Below are 12,410 nucleotides of genomic sequence, written 5' to 3'. Positions count from 1 at the left end.
CATGCTGATTTATTTGAGGTAATTATTTGTTGTGGGCTGTACAGTCCAAGAAATGTTGCTGGACATAATGGTTTATGTGTCATTTGTAAACAACAAGGCATAGCATTTGTAGTATTGCAATCGGCAGAAATTGCCAATAATGGGGCCTGCTAGGAACACTGGGATGCTGAGATGCGTGAAAGCATGGCAATTGTCCATGACAGTTGTTGTTCTTGCTGTTTATCCATCAAAAGATTAAGATTAAGAAATACAAGTTTATGTTGAAAAAAGTGATGTCGAGTTATTTTTCTCTGATAAGTGCACACACTCACAATGATGACATTACATGAATGACTAAAATCAAGGTTTCTACAGTATACGCCCATCTTTGTCAAGGGGCAAAGCCCAAGATGTCTTTGGGATCACTACTCGTCACCTATGTAGATGACTGGATTACAACTGCTGTACATTACAGAGCTGACATTAACGGCCATAACCCATAAAAACCGGTGTCGTATGCTTGTTGGGCTCTTAATGTTATGGGTGAACTTGCCTGCTGTTGACACAATTCACTCAAACCAACAAGTTAAGAGTCACTAGATACAGACAAAGGATGCCTCAAAGCTTAATGACAGTCCTGCATTACACTCTGCACTATCTGAGATTGTCTCACTAGTTAGTGCAGAGTGCACTATTGGGATGGTTATGGGGGTTGCCTTGGAACTAAGGCGCTATGGCGCTATGACGCTATGGCCCTATGGCGCTAAGGTGTAAACTTTGATGTTTGTTTAATTAATTAATTTCAACTAATTAATTAGTCTAGAGGCAAGGAAGTAATGGGAGTAGGGTGGGAAAGGTACATGTGTACTCTACGTAAAACACATTCCATCGCCGTCGCTAAACTTTGAACATCGCAAAGCTATATATTTGTTTCAGGTAACCCCTTGCTCTCCTTGTGGTACCATTCTCCTTAGAACAAAACTAATTTGCCCTAAACGCATGCGTAGATTAGTTAGGGTTCGTGGCTTCTATATTAGGTGAAGGATACATTGCATACGGAATCACGCACAAATGTTGAGTGGTTTTCCTTATGGTAGAGCTCAACATGTAAGACGCATGCGTTCTAGCATAGTTAGTGTTATACACTATCTTTACACGCAGTATTTTATATATCGTGTCATGTGACCAAGGACGGCAGTTATTTTTCAGGTAGCGCCAGTTGTCCCTTTTTATTGCAAAAGTGAAACGTTACTGTGGCTGCGTAGCTTTTAGAATTACAAACAGGTCGGTTCAACAGATATCATCTGCTGTTTTCAATCTACAATAGTGTGCTTGTCAGAGTTCAAATATATTGCTTCTCCTTAGCGACTTGTTTATTTCTTGCCTTAATTGTGTCTGTAAGAGAGACCAAAAAGTTCTCAAGTTAGTGGCGTTAATACTCCGCAAATTGTGAATTTGTAACAAAAGAAACCAGGAAAATGCTCAAATATTGCTGCAGACGCCGTGGCACCTAATGAAAGCGCAAATTAATTTAATCAGTCTTTGAGGAGACTCATTCATATCGGCCAAGTAGCGCTGTTTATCTTCAATACTTTTCGTTGAAAAGCTTCTCAGCCATCAATATCGTTGTGTGTTAATTTTGAATTGTTTTATTGTTAACAACAAAGGTGGCAACAGAAAAAGAAAGTGGTATTTCGTGACTATCTGATAATTAAATTAGTTCTTGTTCATCGGTAAAAATTTGCATTTTTAGTAAAACATCGTCTCAGCTCCGTTTCTTCATCACTACATCAGACATTTAACTTTCTTTCTTTTATCTCCAAAAAACAAGGACATCTTCCGTATGTTTTGGAGAAAACAGGGGTTTCATATTACATGGCTTTGCGAGGAAAACAAAAGTATCAAGTTACAAAGTTGGCGTGAAGAGCTAAATTGTCACGTTTGCTGCTTCAGCGTATTGTTGAATTTAAAATGAACGAAAATCAACTTAAAGCACCAGTAGTAATTAATTTGTGCGTAATGTTTGGACCTTGAATGAAAATACAACCTTGAAACATACACACTGCAAAGGGGAAAGGCCGTAGCAGACTACCAAGGTAGACACAAACCGGAAGTGAACCGAGCAGGGGTGAGTACTTATGGGACTACTGTACCAGAGCTATCAATTGCGCTCTGCACTATCTGAGATTGTCTCACTAGTTAGGGTCGTAAAGAGTTGCCTTTATATGGAATAAAACCTTAAAATGATCGTGTTCTAGGATAGAAAGCACTTAAGAGGCAAGAGCAAATCAAAACGGAATGAGGATCGTTAAGGATGGCAAAGATTAACGAGGACTGCAAATGACGAACTTGAAAAACTGGGCTAGTTTTTTCAAGATGCGCAAACCGTAACGTAGCTCCTTTAAAGCAAGTCATGTCCTTAAGCTTTCGTACGTAAGAGCCAGTGCCCATAACTATGGACCAAACAACGGCACAAGTCGAAAAATCGATTTTGCTCATTTTTTGCCCATAGATTGGCCCTAGTAAACAAACGGACCATAGTTAGTTTCTGCTAATGCAGCTTTTTTGGGGAGAAATTTGCGAAAAACGATTTTGCCCCGATTGAGCTCAAAATCTACTTCCTGTTATGCTAAATTTTCTGAAAATTTGATTGCTTTGCGCGTCGCACAGCAGCTACTTAAGAATCTTTCAATGGTCTTTACATTCAGCTCAGGTCTTCATGGTATGACTGAGCGAAAAATAAAATAAATCGAGGTTTCTTTTGAGCCCGAAACGAGATCGAACAGAAACGCAAAATATTACGATGTGTTGCAAACGAATTATAGCACTAAAAAATCGCCATATTTTTCTATGGGCTATAACTTTAAATGCCATAAAAACACTTTCTACGGGTTAACTGTACACCCACCTGTTTGAAAATCAAAAAATATCTCTGGGCAAATGGTTTTAAGTCGCCCGCCTTGGCCTGTGCTTCTCATAGATTTTTCCCTGAACCGCCGTGAGAATGTAAACAATTGCGTGACGCGGGCGGTCACCGTGAATACATTATTCGTTTCCAACAAACCGCAGATGGCTATCTTAGAACATTTGGGTGAAAAAACAAACACATAATGGACCACTTTTAACTTTAATATTTTGAAAGTCATCGCTTTGGAAATTTCGTTAATTAAAAACGTCAATTAAAAGCAATTTACTTGGAGTTCGGGTGTTACTGCTATGTCGTTTTAAGCCGTCGTTCTTTCTTTGATCATTTTAATTACAAGAGCGAGTTCTAGAAAGAAGATTTTCGGTTAAACCTTTTTATTTGTACCAACACATTTAGTGCCTTTTCTCCTTCTAAAAAGTTGGAAAAAGTAAAGTAAACAAATCCTAAAAGTTTAAATCGTAAATAAGAGGCATCGACATTGCGAGTGTCTCGGTAAGCTGTTAATTTGAACAATTACTGTGCTGGACGGATTGCTTTCCAGGTTACGCACGTATTATACATATAGTTCATTGTGCGCGAATGTTTCTGTTTCAAACAACTGAAATGCTCAATGCTTTTTTTTCTTTTCTTCTTCAGTCGTAAAACTTAAGGTTAGAGTTAAGCTAAACCCTAAACTGTTTTGGCGGCCAACCTATTTTTGGCTAATTGCTTAATCAAATTATATATACATATTTCATTGAAATTCGCTCTTCCGTGACCGACTTCCGCCAACAAAACAAGATGGCTGTTCGCTGTTCATTTAAGACTACAATCCTGGTCAAAAGTGTTGGGACAGTTACGGCAGATGACTTCACAGGCAGCCTCTCTTAAGACCAAAACCGCGCAAGCCCGCCTACCCCCCTCCCCCTGTCAATGTTGATAAAAATCTTGAAGAAAAAAATCCTTGACAATAGCTTCAGAATAGCCACGTTTGAAGAATTGTTCGCCTCCTAGAACAGTATTCTCGAACTAAAGAGACGAGAAGATAGATATTCACGTCTTATTCCAATAATAGCGATTTTTCAGCAATCGCGTTTGGTTCCAACACAACTGTCTAACCACTTTCTATTGTCCCTTTTTCCTTTTTTCCCACATCCGATCTAGTCTTTAGAATAGCTTCGTTTTCATGCAACATTGCTAGGGGGGAGGGGGGTCAATTGTACTTGCTTCTATTCATCTTTTGTTCTAAAACTTTAAGGACGTAGTTGAAATCGAGGGTTTTAGCGCGCAAAAGGGGGAGGTGTCCCAACAACTTATGGCCAGGATTGTAGGTTAACACGAGAGGAAATTGTTCCGGATTCGTGATGAATTCGGAACGTTTCAGTGCCGGATTGATTTTGCCGTTTACATAAAAGTGGACGAATCCTAAAAAAAACTCCCCGGAATTTAAAGTGGGAACGTTGAATCCGAAAACTTTTGAATCTGGAGAGTTTTGTCGTGTAAACAATTTTCTCTCGAATCCGCATATTTTTCCGTCTGTGATCTTTTGAGTTTGCGGTGGAACGAAAATGGCGGATTACATGATCCAGTCGTCCACGTAGTCGAATCGTAGGCACATTGATGGCCATTTGATGGCGGTCGCTGGGTGATTACCTCGTGCTGTTTCAGGTGTAGATAATCACTTTTATAATACTGCGCAGATGACGACGATGGCACGATCGAAAACCTCGACGGTTCTAGATATTAAGTAAAGACCAGAATAACTTCCTGGAGGGACCTGACATGATGGACAACAGTACCGTGGTCAGCGAGTCGAAAGAAAACTTCAGACTGTCTCAACCTACCCCTAGCCTTATTTTCGGAGGCATTTTGTTTCTCGTTGTCGAGGCAACAAACTGCTTGTTAACCATTCCATCATGAATGTGCCCGGAGTTATCGTCGTGTGTAAACGGTTAAGAATCCGAATATCCTTTCACTGTAAACCCCTACTAATCCGAATACTCTAAAATTGATGAATCCGGGAACTTTTACGAATCCAAAAAAAACTCCTTTAGTGTAAACCTAGTCCTAGATCGACCACTGTAATGTTTATTTGTCTACCAGTGTTATGATCTGCAAATTTCAGTTAATTGATCAAACAACCAAAGTAGAAAAGATGGAGTTTTTCCCAGTATGATCGAAACTTAAACGCAATTTCTTCCTGGGCTAATTCAATTCAAGAAATTCCAGGTTTTCTAGCTGAGTTTGAGCATATTGTGTAGGTACAAATTTTCTACACAGCTAGAAGAGCTGAGATGCCATCACGCAGTTAGTAGTTTATAGAAATTATGGTATTTCCGCTTGACTTTATTTGTCAGTCAATGATTCAATTGCCATAAACCATAGAGGATTGGTTAAGTGTATCTCTAAAACTGCCACTATATTGTAAGTTATCAGTGAAAGCAATAAAATAAACAAGTGTTAAAATCATTTCCCGGAGTACTGTAGCAACGTTCTTTATCAGGGATGTCGTGGGTGTTGCAATGCAAATGAAAAAACATATATATTTATACTAACTTAAACAAAAAAAAAAACATTTTCCATTATTTTATCCACACAACGTTTCAAAAATTGCTTTCATCGGATTGCTGGAAACGAATATTTTACTCGAGATTGGCTATCCGCGTCACGCAATTGTTTACATTCCAACGGCGGATTTTGGGCAAAATCTATGAGAAACGCAGGCCAAGACGGGCGACTTGAAACCATTTGACCAGAGATGTTTTTTGATAGCCTAACAGGTGGGTGTATATTTAACCCGTAGAAAGTGTTTTTACGGTATTTAAAGTTATAGCCCATAGAAATATATGGCGATGTTTTTAAGCAATAATTCTCTTGCCACACACTGTAAAATTTTGCGTGTCAGTTTGATCTCTTTTCGGGCTCAAAACTAACTTTGATTTATTTTATTTTTCGCTCAGTCATACTACGAAGACCTGAACTGAATATAAAATCCATTGAAATATTCTCAAGTAACTGTTCTGCGGAGCGCGAAGCAATCAAATATTCGGAAAATTCAGCAAAACCGGAAGTAGATTTTGTGCCCAATCGGGTCGAAATCGTTTTTGGCGTATTTCTACCAAAGAAAGCTGTATTAGCAGAAACTAACTATGGTCCGTTTCTATTCTTACTAGGACCTATCTATGGACAAAATACAAGCGAAATCAATTTTTCGACTTGTGCCGTTGATAGGCGATTTAGGTCCATTTTTGTAGGCATTCACTCGTAAGCTTTCTCATTAACTGTAACGCTAACTGTAACGCTCACATCTGACACGAAAAAGTAGCCGAGAATTAGCTACTGGTACTAACAACAATTTCAAAAACGAGAATGGGAGGTTCACGCAAGCTTCAAGCCAACCAACGTTCAAATATAACTACATCTGCCTGTTCATTACAATTTAAATTCGTCGTAAATTAGGCGCTTATGTGGCTTTTTAAATGACCTCTTGTCATTCTCTGTAATTAACATGTCATTGCGTCAAATTCGGGATTCTTATTTTTATTTAACATAATTTAGTTTTCACTTTTATTTTTGATTTATTATTATCTTATAAAAGATTTGATTTTTTTTCTTTAAAATGTTTTTTTTTTCTGTGATCTGATCCGTGATCCGATCCGCGATCCGATCCGTGATCCGATCCGCGATCCGATCCGTGATCCGGTCCGTGATCCGATCCGTGATCCGGTCCGGTCCGGTCCGATCCAGGTTTTGGCGACGCCGTTACAAGATGTCTCATTCGCCGTCTTCTTTTTAAAACGTCTTTGGCAGTTTCGCTGAACGAACACTGAACGAAGATATACTTCCCACAACATATGTTTTTGCCAGAGCAATTTTATTTAGGATATCTCCCGGGGCTATTGACAACAGGCGATAATGAGAAGACGTCAAGATGAGAAATCCTACACCGAAAAATCACTCGGCCATGAAGGGGCAAACTCTTGGGCTTAGGCGGTAGTCCCTCCTTTCGCGCGCTCCTCGCCCTCAGGATTTCGCGCGCCCATTTTTTTCTCGCGGTTTTCTTTCGCGTCACGCACGACGGACTAAGCGAAAGAGGGACTACTCGTAGTCTACAATCGATCAAAGATGGCTTTTAGTAGTTGCAACGAACTGAGCGCGGCAAGCGTTACACAAGCCTCAAAGACAGTCTAGCCCCAGGGTCTGTCGGCCATGTTTAGCCCATTGGGTGCCAGGAATAATTTTGTGCACTGAAAAACATTTGTGCACTGGCACTGGGAAACTTATTTGTGCACTGAAACATATTTGTGCACTGAAAAATGCATTTGTGCACTGAAAAGTAATTTTGTGCACTGAAAAACGTATTTGTGCACTGAAACATATTTGTACACTGAAAAATAATTTTGTGCACTGGAAAACGTATTTGTGTACTGAAACACATTTGTATGCTGAAAAATACATTTGTGCACTGGAAAATAATTTTGTGCACTGAAAAACATATTTGTGCACTGAAAAATACATTTGTGCATTGAAAAGTATATTATTAATGTGTTAAGATCGATATTTATGCACTGAAATTTTTATTTGTGCATTGCATATATGGGCCACCGTACTAAACCGCTAAACCGATGTACTTATGGTACCCTAAAATATGGCGATGTTCATGAAAAATTCAATTTCTTGGAAATACAAGACTTAAGACCCTTGACGACTTGTCAAAAGCATTTTGAAACGATCTTGCCGAATTTCCTACCAGATGAGTGTGAAATTTAAGGAAAGTACACAGTGGTATAAGTTTTTTCACGTGGCAACGGCCATAGCAACGACTGTTTACTATAAGAACGTGACCAAAACTATAGATTATTTTTAACTTATATGAACGAAACTATTTAGAAAAAACTTTTAAAACATGCACAACTCGATTGGTATAATTATTTGTGAAAAGCTTTGCCTCAAATTCCCATCACAGGCTCATTCATTTCCCTTATGACAAGGAACATTTCCCACAACTGCGGTAACTTTTTACAAAATAGAACAACCATTGCACCCCCTCCCCCGAGATACAATCTGCCCCCCCCCCAGCTATTTGTGGCTCGTTAAATGCTTGATACTTCGTGTAAAAAACTTAAAGTGCATTTTTCTCAAAAGTTTACTTTTGTACCGACTGACTTCGCGCCAACATTACTACTTTGCAAGGTTTTTAAGTAGAATTTCTGAAACTTGGGCTCATCAAAGACCAATAGTGTCGTGATGATATAAACCAAAAAATTCGTAACATTTTAAGGTATGTCACGTGACATGAGATGATTTGTCCACTGGGTGTGGTAAAAAATAAGGTTATTTCCAAATGAAGCTGTAAAAAGCACTGAAAATAAGAGTCAACTGTCAAAACGTAGGTTCATATCACAGGACAAAACAGAAACTTACATGATATGCTTATTTGACAGTCAATTCTTGTTTTGTAAAAGAGCAGGAAGTGTTCGCGTCAATACTATAAAACACTACTTCAAAAGGCTGTGGCTGGTTTCCATAGCAACCATTTTGAGTAAAACTCTAGAAATTTAATTTCTCTCCTTGAGTGCAATAGCACACAACTGATCTTTCTTCGCCATATTTAAACAAACTTTTTGGTCCTTATTGAGGGTACCATACCACCTTAACGTGGTACTATGATCAAATTTTTACCCCCTGATTTTTTAGGTGCATCACATAGAATTCCATGAAAGAATGAAAATGCCGTTCACCGTTTTCAAATATCTGCATTAGTTCCGGAGATATTTAAGTTTGAAAAATGTGTAAAATATGCAAATAAGATGACTGATGACGTCATACACTCAACCCAATATTATATTAAGTATATAAATTGAGCTGTCTCGGTCAATTTGCAGCAGAATCCATTGACACTTGGTAGGCTAATAGTTCTACAGGAAACACACCTACGGCTGTAAATAGTTCTGTTCCCATGGCAACTCACTCATTACCAGTCCCCATCCACTTGATTTCGATATGTTAGTGATTTTCAGCTTGAAAAACATTAAACAAGGCCACAAACTTGAGCTAACATATTTATATGCTTGCTGGATCGTGCATATGAGACACCATTAGCAAATATCAAAATGGATCGTCAAAGGTGGCCAGAAAAGCCTTAAGAGTGAATGCCTACAAAAATGGACCTAAATCGCCTATCAATGGCACAAGTCGACAAATTGATTTCGCTTGTATTTTGTCCATAGATAGGTCCTAGTAAGAATAGAAACGGACCATAGTTAGTTTCTGCTAATACAGCTTTCTTTGGTAGAAATACGCCAAAAACGATTTCGACCCGATTGGGCTCAAAATCTACTTCCGGTTTTGCTGAATTTTCCGAATATTTGATTGCTTCGCGCTCCGCAGAACAGTTACTTGAGAATATTTCAATGGATTTTATATTCAGTTCAGGTCTTCGTAGTATGACTGAGCGAAAAATAAAATAAATCAAAGTTAGTTTTGAGCCCGAAAAGAGATCAAACTGACACGCAAAATTTTACAGTGTGTGGCAAGAGAATTATTGCTTAAAAACATCGCCATATATTTCTATGGGCTATAACTTTAAATACCGTAAAAACACTTTCTACGGGTTAAATATACACCCACCTGTTAGGCTATCAAAAAACATCTCTGGTCAAATGGTTTCAAGTCGCCCGTCTTGGCCTGTGTTTCTCATAGATTTTGCCCAAAATCAGCCGTTGGAATGTAAACAATTGCGTGACGCGGATAGCCAATCTCGAGTAAAATATTCGTTTCCAGCAATCCGATGAAAGCAATTTTTGAAACGTTGTGTGGATAAAATAATGGAAAATGTTTTTTTTTTGTTTAAGTTAGTATAAATATATATGTTTTTTCATTTGCATTGCAACACCCACGACATCCCTGATAAAGAACGTTGCTACAGTACTCCGGGAAATGATTTTAACACTTGTTTATTTTATTGCTTTCACTGATAACTTACAATATAGTGGCAGTTTTAGAGATACACTTAACCAATCCTCTATGGTTTATGGCAATTGAATCATTGACTGACAAATAAAGTCAAGTGGAAATACCATAATTTCTATAAACTACTAACTGCGTGATGGCATCTCAGCTCTTCCAGCAGTGTAACAAATTCGTACCTACACAATATGCTCAAACTCAGCTAGAAAACCTGGAATTTCTTGAATTGAATTAGCCCAGGAAGAAATTGCGTTTAAGTTTCGATCATACTGGGAAAAACTCCATCTTTTCTACTTTGGTTGTTTGATCAATTAACTGAAATTTGCAGATCATAACACTGGTAGACAAATAAACATTACAGTGGTCGATCTAGGACTAGGTTTACACTAAAGGAGTTTTTTTTGGATTCGTAAAAGTTCCCGGATTCATCAATTTTAGAGTATTCGGATTAGTAGGGGTTTACAGTGAAAGGATATTCGGATTCTTAACCGTTTACACACGACGATAACTCCGGGCACATTCATGATGGAATGGTTAACAAGCAGTTTGTTGCCTCGACAACGAGAAACAAAATGCCTCCGAAAATAAGGCTAGGGGTAGGTTGAGACAGTCTGAAGTTTTCTTTCGACTCGCTGACCACGGTACTGTTGTCCATCATGTCAGGTCCCTCCAGGAAGTTATTCTGGTCTTTACTTAATATCTAGAACCGTCGAGGTTTTCGATCGTGCCATCGTCGTCATCTGCGCAGTATTATAAAAGTGATTATCTACACCTGAAACAGCACGAGGTAATCACCCAGCGACCGCCATCAAATGGCCATCAATGTGCCTACGACTCGACTACGTAGACGACTGGATCATGTAATCCGCCATTTTCGTTCCACCGCAAACTCAAAAGATCACAGACGGAAAAATATGCGGATTCGAGAGAAAATTGTTTACACGACAAAACTCTCCAGATTCAAAAGTTTTCGGATTCAACGTTCCCACTTTAAATTCCGGGGAGTTTTTTTTAGGATTCGTCCACTTTTATGTAAACGGCAAAATCAATCCGGCACTGAAACGTTCCGAATTCATCACGAATCCGGAACAATTTCCTCTCGTGTTAACCTACAATCCTGGCCATAAGTTGTTGGGACACCTCCCCCTTTTGCGCGCTAAAACCCTCGATTTCAACTACGTCCTTAAAGTTTTAGAACAAAAGATGAATAGAAGCAAGTACAATTGACCCCCCTCCCCCCTAGCAATGTTGCATGAAAACGAAGCTATTCTAAAGACTAGATCGGATGTGGGAAAAAAGGAAAAAGGGACAATAGAAAGTGGTTAGACAGTTGTGTTGGAACCAAACGCGATTGCTGAAAAATCGCTATTATTGGAATAAGACGTGAATATCTATCTTCTCGTCTCTTTAGTTCGAGAATACTGTTCTAGGAGGCGAACAATTCTTCAAACGTGGCTATTCTGAAGCTATTGTCAAGGATTTTTTTTCTTCAAGATTTTTATCAACATTGACAGGAGGAGGGGGGTAGGCGGGCTTGCGCGGTTTTGGTCTTAAGAGAGGCTGCCTGTGAAGTCATCTGCCGTAACTGTCCCAACACTTTTGACCAGGATTGTAGTCTTAAATGAACAGCGAACAGCCATCTTGTTTTGTTGGCGGAAGTCGGTCACGGAAGAGCGAATTTCAATGAAATATGTATATATAATTTGATTAAGCAATTAGCCAAAAATAGGTTGGCCGCCAAAACAGTTTAGGGTTTAGCTTAACTCTAACCTTAAGTTTTACGACTGAAGAAGAAAAGAAAAAAAAGCATTGAGCATTTCAGTTGTTTGAAACAGAAACATTCGCGCACAATGAACTATATGTATAATACGTGCGTAACCTGGAAAGCAATCCGTCCAGCACAGTAATATTGTTCAAATTAACAGCTTACCGAGACACTCGCAATGTCGATGCCTCTTATTTACGATTTAAACTTTTAGGATTTGTTTACTTTACTTTTTCCAACTTTTTAGAAGGAGAAAAGGCACTAAATGTGTTGGTACAAATAAAAAGGTTTAACCGAAAATCGATCCGTCGAAATCAATCAACAAATACAAATTTAATCACTGTAGCGTTCCTTCAGATCACGTAAGGCTACAATACAAACCAACAATATCAACTTGTCATTACGCTTAACAAATGAACTTAGAACGATTTTCTTTCTAGAACTCGCTCTTGTAATTAAAATGATCAAAGAAAGAACGACGGCTTAAAACGACATAGCAGTAACACCCGAACTCCAAGTAAATTGCTTTTAATTGACGTTTTTAATTAACGAAATTTCCAAAGCGATGACTTTCAAAATATTAAAGTTAAAAGTGGTCCATTATGTGTTTGTTTTTTCACCCAAATGTTCTAAGATAGCCATCTGCGGTTTGTTGGAAACGAATAATGTATTCACGGTGACCGCCCGCGTCACGCAATTGTTTACATTCTCACGGCGGTTCAGGGAAAAATCTATGAGAAGCACAGGCCAAGGCGGGCGACTTAAAACCATTTGCCCAGAGATATTTTTTGA

At 38.7% G+C, this 12,410-nt stretch overlaps 1 long non-coding RNA gene across 1 annotated transcript in view; it reads left to right on the top strand.

The window, feature by feature from the left end:
* LOC149108180 (uncharacterized) overlaps positions 1 to 12,410 on the top strand; it is a 217,721-nt gene that overhangs the window by 30,710 nt on the left and 174,601 nt on the right. The gene's annotated exons all lie outside the window — the stretch shown is intronic.

The sequence above is a fragment of the Orbicella faveolata genome, unplaced genomic scaffold (genome assembly GCF_042242905.1).
Source record: "Orbicella faveolata isolate gen_17 unplaced genomic scaffold, um_ofav_v1 contig_26, whole genome shotgun sequence".
NCBI lineage: Eukaryota > Metazoa > Cnidaria > Anthozoa > Scleractinia > Merulinidae > Orbicella > Orbicella faveolata.
Note: the sequence above shows the minus strand (reverse complement) of the source record. Positions and strands in the feature narration are given on the sequence as shown.